We start from the raw sequence: 13,359 nt of genomic DNA on the forward strand, positions 1-13,359 counted from the left end.
CAGGGCCTGCGCAGCTGCCGCAGCCGAGAAGCTAATCCGCTTGCCCGCTCTCCCTTTGTCCCTCCCTGGACGTGGCACCCGCGTGGCGCGCGGAGAGCGCGCTGTGGGAGGAGAAAGGCAGCCTTCCTGGGGCCGGTAAACAAAGACCAATAACCTGTGACTTAGCCGGGTTGCCTCTCCCTCTCCTCATCTGGATTCCGCTTTTCGCCTTGAGAATAAAATTCAGCCAGGCCGGTTTGGGGGAAGCGCTTCCCTCGCTAGGGTGGGTGGAGGTGGCCCTGGGCCAACAGCCCAGAAGGAAGCAGGGTCCTGGTCCAGAGACCCAGCTGCCCGCGCTTCCCCTCCCACCCCAAGTAAGGAAGCCGGGCAGCCTGGCCGCTCCGGAGGTGCAACTCCTCAGCAACTCTACTGTAGAGGGCTGCATCAGAGAGCCCCCTCACCCCCAAAGCTGGCTTCTCCAGTGTGGGGTCTTTATCTTTCCTCTGCTGGGGCAGTGCAGGGGTCTTCTGACCAGTGTGGCAGATGGAGGGGGACGTTGACTGAAGGGTGGCCACATGCCACTGGAAGGCTCTTTCTCTAAAGTGGGGCTGGAGTCCAAGTGCACTGGTCCAGCAGTGCTGAGCACACACAGCTACTAACCAGAGAGGTCTTAAGTGGGTCTTGTTCTCTGACATTCTGCAAAACACAAGTCTGCCCCCTGGAGGGGGGAGGGTGTGTCTCAAGTCCAGGCCAATTTTGCCCAATCAGCTTGTTTTTATTTTACTTATCTATTTATTTGCAGTACTGGGATTGGACTCAGGGTTGTGTGTGCCACCACACCCAGATCCCCACGGCCTCAGGAATGTTAAGCAAGTGCACTTCTATTGATGTACACCCCCAGCCCTTAAAAAAACAACAACACTATTTTGAGACAAGATCTTGCTAAATTGTCCAGGCTGGACTCTTAACTTGCCATTCTCCTGTCTCAGTCTCCCAGTAGCTGGTATTACAGGCATGCACCACCATGTCTGCCTTATCTTTTGGTTAAAAGTCACCAAGCATTTTAAGCTACAAGAACAAGAAAAAATATTAAGATTGCTAATCTTTCCTATTCTGGGAGGCTGAGGCAGGAGCAATCACAAGTTTGAGCACAGCCTGGGGCAACTTAGTGAGACCCTGTCTCAAAATAAAAAAAAATAGTAAGGTCTGGAGAAATAGCTCAGCGCTAAGGTCCTGGGTTCAATCCCCAATGGGGGGGGGGCTCTGCTCAGGGACTCCTAGGTTCTCCCAGGCAGGAAGTTCAGTACCTGTATGGGCAGTTCCCTCTCCACATTGTACCTTGGTGTTGGTGGATGGAGGTCTAATTTAGGGAGCTGCACCCATTCCTGCTGCTGACTGTCAGAAAGGGGACCCATTCTTCTTTGGGAGGGCTGATGAGTTCCTAAGAGTCCCGGTAGAATGGGGTCCTCTTCATCTTTCCATCCCTCTGTCTAGAGCCCAGGTGGGATTTTCATAAGGCAATTTTATAACTTCCTGGCCGGCCATGTCTTTGTCAGCTTCAGACACTGCTCAGAATGTTGCCCCATGCCTGGCCTGGGCACCAGCAGTTTGGACCAGTGTTGACACAGAAGGGAGAGAGGAGCAGAACTTCCAGGGCAGTCAGAGGACTTGGCCACTGCAGGGCAGTGAGCCTCCACTGTGGGCCAGAACCTGGCCTTGGGTACAGTGAGCCCAGCAACCGGGGGCCAGGGTGACTTTTCAAATAGCAGCTTTACTGAGATTCATTGACACCATCCAATTCATCATTTTGAAATATACAGTGATTTTTAAAATTAACATATCCTGAGAGTTGTGCAACCAACACCACCATCCAATTCCAGAATGTTTCTCACCCCTAAAATATACCCAGTACCTATGAGTAGTCACTGTCTCCCTCCCCAGCCCCTGGCAAACACTAATCTACTTTCTGTCTCCATGGATTAGGTAAGGGTAATTTTGCAAAAAAAAGATTCTACCAGTCCAGGAAGGAGTACAGAAATGAGAACCTGGGGAGTGAGGGTGAAATGCTCTGTCCTGCAGATCCACAGGCTTCTGGTGGAAAACAAGAGGGAGGGTGCCGCCCTGAGCCAGAGGAGGGAGGAGCCAAGGAGGACAGCCCATGTCCATTTGTCCCCAGCTTTGGCCATATGTTTTAACCATCAGCACTTTTTTATTTCCCTCCCAGAGTTTACAGATACACTTGTAAGATCGTCTCTGGCCCTTTCCATGGGCAGTGTCTGCCTCTGTGGGCAGGATGGCTCCCCAGCATGGCAGCAACCACAGCTGCCCTTTGATTCAGCCCCCTGGGTTAGTGCTAACACCCTGGGCTGGCCTGGCACCCAGATGTTCCCCGGGAGTCCATCACGGCTCCCCCTATGTCCCTTCTTCCCAGTCTTGGGGACCCAGTTTGGAATTCCATAGCTTTATCCTGCTGCTTTGCTAAAAACTATTTGGATTTTAATGCATTTAAGAGGTTGCTCAGAAAAATGCCAATGCATTTTCCCCAAAAACGAAAAAGCATTTCTGGGCCAGAGATTTAGCTCAGTGGTTTCACCTCCTGTCTCCCAAGTGCAGGGTCCCAAGTTCGATCCCTGGTACCAAAACAAAAACAAAAACAACAAAACAAAAACATTTCTGAAGTTAGACTTCTTCAACACCAAATTTTGTCATCTTCCAGTCCTTTACAAGCTCAAACTCATAGCAATCACAGCATCCGCCTTCTAATGAGTATTTTCTTGATTTATGGCAGAAATGAGCAGTTATCTGCTAATAACCCCTGAGTCTGAAATGAGAAGGGATAGAGAAAATAAACCAAATTGCAAAGATCAGCTCTGTTAAATAAAGTCATTGTGCAAAGACATATAACAACATTTTCATGCATCAGATCAGCGGCAAGATGGGCTTGTCATCTGAGGTTGTAATTATTTAATACTACTTAGCAGCTGCAGAGCTCTTGCCCTGTGAACATTTAATGGACATTTGTTAATTAATTCTCAGCAGAGCCCTTCCAGCTACTTATATTCAGAGAAACTGAGGCAGGGGTGAGAGGTGATGGAGTGGGGGAGCTCACAGAACTGAGGGTCCCTCTTCCATACCCCCTCCTTCTCCTTTATGACTTAGGCCCATCTTCACCACCCTCCTGCTTGGGGACTCCTGGTGGCCTGGGGTGGCTCAGTTGCTTTGAAACAATTCATAAACATAGGCATTGTTAAAGGAATTACTGTTTAAAGCCCGTGACTTTCCTACACAGTTAGAGGCCAGTTATGCTGCACCTACCAGGAGAAGAACTAGAAACTTAAGACCTGTGGGTACACTGTGGCAGGGGCCGAGGTGAAGACAGGCTTCAATCCTATGTCCACACAGGTGCCTCCCCTGGGTGTTTCCAGGCTCCCAACAGGAGTCTGTGTGTCTTGTGGCTTGCTGTTGTCCTCATCAGATGACACAGGTTCCTAGACACGAGCAGCAACGATAGGAACTGCTCTGGGAGGCCCCAGAAACAGGACGTCTGTGTGCTGTCTGAGAAAGTGATATTCCAGCCTGTGGGCCCCATCACTGGGTGTAGGCAGGAGTGGTCCCTCTAGAGTCTCTCCAGGCCTCCTGGTTTATATCCAGAGCCCCTGATTCCCCCCCATGGACCATCAGCTTTGAAGTGGCTATGGGATGCTCGGAAAGCACCCAGAACAGGCCACCCTGCAGCAGGATCCTTTCCCCTGGCTGGGTCACCCAGCTGGTTCTTGGGACCTCCAGGAAGCAGGAAGAGCATCCCTCAGGACTGACTGTGAGCTCAGTGCCATGGCTCCTTCTCTGAACTGTTTAGCCATTGGGGGTCCTGGGAAGAGGCCCACACAGTCCTATATTGAAGTAAGCTCAGGATCTTGGGGCCCAGTATGTTGCCCAGCAGCAGTGAAGGTCTGTCCTGCTCCACAGGTTGTAGCCCTCCTGAGAAAAAGTCCTCTTTCATATTTCTTTTTTGTTTTTTATGACTATATAGCCTGGGCTGGCTCAAACTTGTAATCTTCCTGCCTCAGCTTCCCAAGGGCTGGGATTAGAGGCGTGCTCTACCACACCCAGGCCTCTTTCATTTTCATCAAAATAATCAAATATAGAAGTGCCCGACCCAAGTCTCTACATAGGTGTCAGCCCCCAGCAAGCCAGCCTCCCCTTTGCCCTGAAGATCTACGACTTTTTTTGGTATGTGGCTTTGTCCCCTGCCCCACCAATAAGATACCAGGAAATGGAGGAGGAGAATCTTGCAGTGCAATTCTGGGTGATGGAAAAAATGGTCATCCACTCAGTACCCAGAACTCAGCAGGCCCACAAGAAGACACAGAGGAGGAGGCCCAGGGCCCTCAGGAAGAGGAGGCTGTGATGGCTGTGTGTTTGAGAGGCTGGCCTGAGTCCTTGCAGAGACCAGGGACTCAGAAACATGAGCAAAATGAGTGTAGGGTTTGCAGAGGTGGTCAGAATGTCCTAGAAAGGAGTCATAGCTATCTTGCTTGAAGGGTGGGCTGTACTAGGAGAAGCCCCTGTCAATGTGCCCAAGGTCAGAGTACCTGCGATCTGGTACCCTGTATGAGCACAGCTGATCCCCCACGTCCTACACCCTTCATACGGCTTCATTACCATTCCCTTGTGGATGGACAGGATGCTACGGGAACAGCATCATGGAGGTGTCACCCTCCTGTGGAACTCCTTCTGGAGGCGTCAACCTTCAGATCACACAGTCCAGTGGACCATCAGGACATGCCTTTCACGGTGGGGCACTGCTGGTGGCTGTGGGGGGCTGTGGCCTGTGGACTCTGGGTATCTTAGCAGCAGTTCCGTCAGGACCCCTGCATCGGGTGGGTGTGTTGAAGGCACAGATCCTTCTGTCATTCTGGGAGAAGGGAAGAGCAGATGAGGCCGGGCGGTCATATGAAGAAGGGCTGTCACTCCAAGCCAAGCAGTTGTGGGTGTTTCATGGTGTGCATGTCGTCTTGCTGTTCTGTGTGCAGACAAGGGTTATACATGTCCTCACACATGTCACAGCCAGCCACCACCACCCAGTGTTCTGGGAAGCTGTTGAGGCCCATAGCTCCTGGGGCCCGGGCCTGGCTTCCTTTTTTTCCTTAGAGAAGACGATTCTGGGTTCCTTGTATCCCAAGCTGGACACAGCACACCCACAGGACTGCTTACTCCATATTTCCCTTTAAAATCTGCTTTCAGTGGAATCCCTTTTTAATTGAGTCTCATCCTGGGACAAAATCTCTGAAGTCAAAGTCCCATGTGCCCACTGTTTTTTCTAATGCATGTTGAGATAAGTACAGTTACTAAAATAAAAGCCACTCAACTGTGTGCTGCCTGAAATGATGGTGCCAGCTGCCAGGAATACAGGGTCCCACACTCAGGAGAGCCAGGCTGGGTGACTGTGGGGCAGACTTCAGGGCTGTGATGGAGGAAAATACGCCCCAGTCTTTGATTCAGAGCCCCATCCCATCTTGGAGGTGAGCTGCCTTCGAGCTGGCTGGTGGGGATCTGACATCTAAAGGACAGAACAGCCTCCCGTGGTGGCACACACCTGTAATGCCAGAACTGTGCAGAGCCGAAGCAGGAGGACCTCAAATTCCAACCTAGTCTGGACAACTTACTGATTTAACACAACCCCATCTCAAAATAAAAAAATAAGAAAGGAGAGGGGAGACAGCTCAGAGTGAAGGATCTGGGTTCAATCCCTAGTACTGCAAACCACCAATCAAAATAAAAGTGTCTCTAAGATTTCAAGATTCCTTCAGTTGAAACACAGCAGAAGATTGGGTGAACCATGGGACAGTGTGTATGAAAGGACAAAAACTGTGCAGCTCCGCTCCTAGGAGGTCCTGAGGAGTCAGGTCCGAGAGACAGGAGCCAGGATGGTGGGAGCCGGCCCTTGGGAGGGGGCAGGAGTCAGTGCTCAGTGGGTACAGAGCTTCAGTTTGGGAAGGTGAGAGCTCTGGAGGAAGACAGCTGCACAAGTGCTTGTGCTTAAGGCCCCTGAGCTGTGTGCTTAAACACAGTGCCCTGGGTGTTCCAGTTGATATCTAAACTGTCTCCCTACAGCCTCATGTAATCATAGATAGGTGGGAACTCTGGATGCTGATTGGATGACGGGGGCATCTTAGCTGTTTGCTGTTAGGAGGTGAGGCCTGGTTGGAAGGATTGGGTCACTGTGGGCGTGACCCAGAAGGTTACATCTCCCTTCAGGCTCCTCCTTCAACTGCTTTCTGGGTGCATGCTGGGAGCAACTCTTCTGCCTTGCCCTCTACCAGGCTGTCCTGCCTGGGGGCCTGCTGACTATGGATTGAAACATGAGCCAAAATAAACCTCTCCCCGTGAAGTTGTGGATGTTGGGTATATTGTTCCAGCAAGGAGGAAAGTAAGACAGATGGGAGATTTCATGCGATGCATGTTTTACCACAATTAGAAAAAAACGAGGGAGAGATGAACAAGTGCTGTGGGTAGGTGGGGATTACACCATGACTCTGCTGTTTTCTCAGGGTTGGAAGCTTCCATAATTTTTAAAAGGAAGTCTTGCCCCCGCTCCCCCTGCACCCCAGTCCTCCCCTGCAGTAGCTGATCTTGGCTCTATCCCAAGAGGCCTCTCAGGACTGGGGTCTCCAGTGGTCGATGGCTGTTGAGCTCCAGTATGTGGGACCTCTATGGGTAGCAAGTTCAGGTGTGAGCAGCCCTGTGCAAGGGGGCCCTACTGAGTTTTCCTTGTGCCTTTGGACCTGAACCTATTACTTTCATTCTCAAGGGTTGTGAGTGAGCGTGTGTGTGTGATCCTAGGAATTGAACCTGGGGGTTTCACAGTCAGCCACCCCCCCACATTTTGAGACAGGCTCTCACTAAGTTGCCCAGGCCAGAATTGATCTCTCTCTCTCTCTCTCTCTCTCTGTCTCTCTATCATACCAGGGATCAAACTCGGGACCTTGTGCTTGTGAGGCAGGTGGCAGAACCACTGAGCAAAAACCCCAGCCCTCGTACTTGAACGCTTAATCCTCCTGCCTCAGCCCCCCAGGCCTGTGGTACCACCCTTGGCTTCAGTGGCCTGTGCTAACCCTCATTCTAAGGCTGTCTGAGAAATGCAAGGGCTCTTTTGAAGCAAGTGCCCGGGTACCAGGTTTCTCTGCATATGGCTTTGTTACCATTTCCTTGTGGACAGGATGCTACAGGAACAGCATCATGGAGGTGTCAGCCTTCTGTGGGCTCCTTCGGGAGGCATCAACCTTCAGATCACACCTCCTCCTGACCTTCCTAAGTTTCCAGCAGAACAGGGTGCTGACTTCTGGCAAAGTTTAAATTCCTGTCCATTCTAAGTCTGTCATTTACTGAAGAAAGCTGACTACACTGAGGCCAACTAGAAATAGCTCTCCCTTCTCTATTGTTTTCATCTCTCTACTTCCCTCACCTTTCAAAAACAATGATTTTTAGCTGGGCCTGATGGGGCATACCTGTCATCCCAGTACCTCTGGGAGGCTGAGGCAGGAGGATTGCTAGTTTGAGCTCCACCTGGGCAATTTAGCAATTTAGCAGGCTCCTGTTTCAAAATAAAAAGGGTTGAGTTCAATCCCTGGTACTGAAAAAAAAAATTTCCCCCAAAATAAATGTTGATTTTCTACCAGAGGCTGGGCTGTGGAGAATCTTTACACTGGCAGAGCTTGTTGGAACTCTGGTGCTGACCCAAGTGGCTTCTGGAAAGCACAACAAGGCATCTGGAGACAAGGTGCTGAAGAAACTGGGTCTGTGAGGAGTCTGAATCTCATTTGTCCACATGTCCTACCAGGGTTGCTCCACAGTCTCTCAAGGAACTGCTGGCCCTGAGGAGGCTAAGGATGTGGCTGTCCCTGGATACAGGCTGTCTCTGTCTTCTCCAGAGTTATGCACCTTGTCCTCTAAACTGCTGTCACAGCTTTGGAGAGAAAAACCAATCAGACAAACACGCATTAGCCTCTGGGAATGACAGTCAGAGATGAGGGCCGCCAGGATGTCTTGTACCAGAAGTTGGTCAGCATTTTGGTTTCCATAAAACCTCTCCCTGTCTACTTCCTCTAGGAATTTATCACTACATTTCTGACATTTGGTGATGATAGTTGACTCCAAGCTTTTGTTTTGTTTTGTTTTGCATTGCACGAAAATATCCAAATAATTAAAAATAAGCCACCAAACAGGGATTATTAGTTAGAGGTTCAAAAAATTTGCAATGCACAGCATGAACCAAGAAACACACTTGGAGGTCAGATTCTCACCCTGCCGGCTGCAGGAGTTGGGGGAGACTGCTCCCTTTGTTGGTGCTCCGTGGTCCCTGCCCTCCGTTGTTTTATTAATTTTTTTTATCTACAATTCTAAACTACAATTGCATTTATTAGAACAATAGGGAAGCTTATTGAGGTTGTATTTTTATTAAAATTTCTATTAACTTTTGCTATCAGTACAGTTGTGGATTAATTAATTTTGACTACTTTTCTAAAGCAAGAAAATATTAGAGCTGATCCAAAATTACTTGAAGTCTGAAACACGCCAAGTCAGTAAAGCACAGTTCGGCAAGAGCAACTCAGATTAGGAAGCGGTTTTCAGGGGAGGGAGCAAGTTGGCAGGGTTGGATCTTGGGGGAGGAAGAAAAAGTTTCCTGGACATCTTGGAGGTCTGTAGTATGCTGTGGGGAGAATTCTTGGCCTGCTGATTCTCATAAATAAACACATATGGCTTTACTCTTTTGGTTTAGGTGTTTTTGAGGGGGAAGGGAGAGTATATAATTTCATGAGATTTTTTTAATAGAGGTGAAACACACATAATATAAAATTCGCCACTTTGGAGTGAACATCATTTTTATTGGTGCTGGGGACTGAACCTAGGCCTTCACACTGAGCTACATCCCCAGCCCTTTTTATTTTTTATTTTGCTAAATTGCCCCGAAGGGCTCAAACTTGAAATCCTCCTGCCTCAACCTCCCAGGGGGCTGGGATTACAGGTGTGCAGCACCATGCCCAGTGCTTCATATTTTGAACTGAAATACATTAACATCTTCCAATTCCCTCACAGAACACACCAACAATGCCCCACCAAATGAGGCACTGGCAAATCCTAAGCTCCAAGTCTCAGGGACAGGCCAGACAGCCTGGAAGCAGAGGAGGCCGGCAGAGGGCGTGGAGGGGGATTCAAGCCACCTAGCTTCCCTTCACACCCCATTAACCCAGAAGGTGACTGGCACTCGGGAAGGAAGGGGGCCCACATGGGAATCTGCGGGCTTCTGCTTTTCTCCCATGGGAATTCATTCCGCCCTCTTCCTACGTGCAGCCTGACCTCCCAGATGTGGTCCAGGATGCATTCTGGGCTGAGTGATCAAAGCCTGGGCTTTTCACTGTTGTGGCCATGGCAGCTGTCACCCCACTCTTCCTGCCAACGACAATGCTGTGCCCTCACTGCACAGGCCTCTGTCCCAGGAAGACGTGTGTCCAGGGGCCACGCAGTCAGGCGGCTGAGGGTGGCAGGGCACATGGCCACGCTGTTTCTGGGCGAGGGTCTTACCTTCCCGTGGGTGTGACACTCTCCATGCAGAGTGTGCACAAAGATGTCCAGGCATGAGTCAGTGATGGAGAGCCCAGGTCGGCCTGTGCTGCTGCAGGCAGAAAAGAGCGCAGTGGAAACGAGGAAAGGAGGGCGGCAGGTAGAAAAGCCAACCTTGAGTGAAGGCACGGCAGCTCCCGTGCGTCCCTCCCACATCTGGCACCCAGGTGTGGGCTCCGCCAGGCAGCCAGCCAGCCTCTCGCCCTTTCCTCTGACCTCTCTGTGCTCAGAGCTGCCCAAGGAATGATCCGGAGTTGTTGCCAGAGTTCCAGGAAGCCAATCGTAGCACAGCGTCAAAGACACAAGCCTGGCTGCCTGAAAACGGGGAGGTGTCCAGAGCCCACAGATGCCAGAAGTGGAGGTTTCTTAGGGACTTTGTGAAGAAAAGCTGCAGGAATATTCCTGCTGGCGAGAGAAGCAGCCTAGAGTCACTTGTGCCCTCTGAATCCTCACAGACAGTAAATATTACTTCCTACCATTCACAGAGAGTTCTCTTTCTCTTCTATTTTTTTAAGTGCTGGGACTGAAACCTAAGGCTTTCACACTGAGCTACATCACCAGCCCTTTTTTATTCTGAGACAAGATCTTGCTAAGTTGCCCAGGTTGGGCTTGCACTTGCAACCTCCTGCCTCAGCCTCCCAGTGCTAGGATTATAGGCTTGTCCCACCATGCTCAGCTTCCTCTCTCTCTCTCTCTCTCTCTCTCTGTCTCTCGACAGCCACCCAGAGAGGCTCTGCTACTAGATAACTAATTGCAGAGGAGAGACCACAGCCTGCTGGAGGTGAGCTGATGATTATGACTGCCAGGAAGCCAGGGTGATGATTTGACTGTCAAAGCTCGAAAGCATAAATGCAGTTATCAAAATAAGCATGGCTCAAACGTATGGAGCCAAAAATAAATCAGGACAGGCCTAAAAGAAACAGGCTGGGTGCCAACTGAAAATACAAGTGGCCTAAAAGAGACGGCTATAAATGTGGTCCGGTTTGTTTTTGGGAGGTTCTTCAGGGAAAGCTTTTTTGAGTGGAATTTTGGGATATATATATATATTTGTTGTTGTTGTTCCTGGGGATCAAAATTAGGACCCCATGCTTACCAGCAGGCATGGTGCCACTGAGCTACATCCCCAGGCCCTTTAAGTATTTCTCTTAGCTGGGCATGGTGGCACACACCTATAATCCCAGCATTAGAGAGGCTGAGGCAGGAGGATCACTGCGAGTTCAAGACCAGCCTGGGCTACATAGTGAGTTCCAGGTCAGTCTCAACTATATAATGAGACCCTATCTCAAAACAAATTTTTTTTTCCTTTGTAAATAGGGAAGGATGAAGGGGGTGAAGGGAGGGCAGGGGTGTGGGGAAAAAATAAGAATCAAGATATATCATGTAAAGGTACAAAATCCCAATAATGAATGTAACTGTATTGTTTGCTTTAAATGTACAAATAAAAGCAGGAGGATCTGCGAGTTCAAGACCAGCCTGGGCTACATAGTGAGTTCCAGGTCAGTCTCAACTATATAATGAGACCCTATCTCAAAACAAATTTTTTTTTCCTTTGTAAATAGGGAAGGATGAAGGGGGTGAAGGGAGGGCAGGGGTGTGGGGAAAAAATAAGAATCAAGATATATCATGTAAAGGTACAAAATCCCAATAATGAATGTAACTGTATTGTTTGCTTTAAATGTACAAATAAACTTAATGGAAAAAATATTTTAAAAACCAAATTAAATCAACAAATGGCTGCTGTGCCATCGAGTGAGTAAGGGGTCTTTCAGGGGCTGCCCTCTGGGGCAGGGAAAGAATAAGGGAATGAGGGAGAGCAAAGGGTCCCAGTGACTCCAGTGTGTGCGACCCACACAGGGACAGAAGAGGGTGGAGGAGGAGAACGACCTAGCAGGCTAAGCGTGGGTCACATGGAGGGGCTGAGAGCCTATGCCCACCACATATGAGGTCTTGGGGAGACAGACAGCTGGGAGCAGCAAGATGTGGGGAGTAAGCCGAGGGTTTCGCAGAACTGATGAGCCATAGACATTCTTGGATTCAGGAAAGGTAAAGCCTGAGCAGCTCATATAGAGAAGATTCTGGTGAAATCCCAGGTCCTCATGGGCAGCGCAGTGACTTTTCTGGCTGTAGGGGAGGAAGACACCACGGACCTCAGACAAGACTCAGGGTATCTGCAGTTTCCTCCACTGCGATGCAGATGCTAGAAGCACAGGGGGTGGCACCTCAGGGCAGCCACACGCCATGGCCCTCTGGTGGACTCAGCTCAGTGCTCCAGGGTGGTGACATCAAACTTCTCTTTGGGGAACTTTCTGGAATTTTTTTTCTCCTTGGTATTTTCCATGTGTAGGAGCATTCACTCTTAGGACCATGACTGAAATGACTGCCAAGAACATCCTGGAATAGATGTGAGGTGCAGAAAACAATGGTGAAAATTAGGAAAAAAAGGTAAAGGTAAATAAATTTCAGTAACAACTGACCACACAAAACACAACAAAAATAAATTATATGCAGGGTTTGAAAATAAGGTGGGTGGCTAGGGGGCAGCCCATGGTAGAGTGTGTACTCAGCAGGCAATCCCCAGCACCATACACACATACATTTTTTGTTGTTGTTATTTTTGTTTTTTGTTTGTTATATTCAGGCTGGCCTTAATTTACTATATAATCCAGGCTGGTCTGAACTCACACAGCCATTCTCCAACCTCAGCTTCCTGAATGCTGAGATTATAGGTGTGTGCCACCACACCAGGTCCAAAAAAGTTTTTTTTAAGTTAACAACAACAACAACCATAAAACTCAAGTGGGTATAGCATTACAGCCTGTCCTGTAATCTCAGGTACTTGGGAGGAGGGTCATAAATTGGAGTTCAGTCTCAGAAATTTAGCAACATATGTAACCCTGTTTCAAAATAAAAAGGGCTAGGAATGTGGCTCAGTGGTCCAGTGCTTATCTAGCAGGCATGAGGCCCTGGGTTCAATTCCCAGTACCACAGAATCACAAATGCAACTATAAAAACAAAAAAACTATTAAGATGGAAACAGAATAACAACATGTAACCTGGGGGTGGGAAGAAGTGGTTGTTGCAGCAAGAACAATCTAAGGTCCCAGTCTGGTTCATGAGAGGGTTAAGACTCTGGTGAGTTTAGACTTTATTAATTTAAGTCTGCCTGTTAAAAATTCAGAGTACCCCTAAAAGATCAAAATTATAATTATCCAGGGTATAGTTTCATTTAAAATGAATTTATTTAGTCTAATAAAACAGATTTGTCTAGAGAAACACATGTAAAGCTGGGCCTGGTGGTAGTTTATAATCCCAGCACTCTGGGAGGCTGAGGCAGGAGGATCACAAGCTCTAACCTAGGCTGAGCAATTTAGCAACTTAGCAAAACCCTGTCTCAAAATAGAAAAATTTAAAAAAGGACTGGGATGTAATTCAGCCCAAAGGTCCTGGGTTAAATCCCCACTGTGGTGGCGGGGATGGGGAGGTGGGCCAGAGACAGCAGTAGTGGCGCAGGTAAGAGATGTGGGTGGTGTGTGAAAGGGTGACTGTGGGAGTACATCCCACACTGGTAAGACACAGAGCCTGGTGTGTGCTGCTTATTTATTTATGACTTTTTTGTGGTGCTGGGGATGGAACCCAGGACCTTGGCACACCTTGGCTAGATAAATACTCCTCCACAGAACCTGATTTTACCTGGATCAGGTCATCAAATTTGTTCCAATGTTTGGGATTTTTTCCAGGGCAAACCTTGGGATCTGTCTT

This window comes from Fukomys damarensis, unplaced genomic scaffold, assembly GCF_012274545.1.
Source record: "Fukomys damarensis isolate Sample0158 unplaced genomic scaffold, DMR_v1.0_HiC HiC_scaffold_17, whole genome shotgun sequence".
Classification (NCBI taxonomy): Eukaryota; Metazoa; Chordata; class Mammalia; order Rodentia; family Bathyergidae; genus Fukomys; species Fukomys damarensis.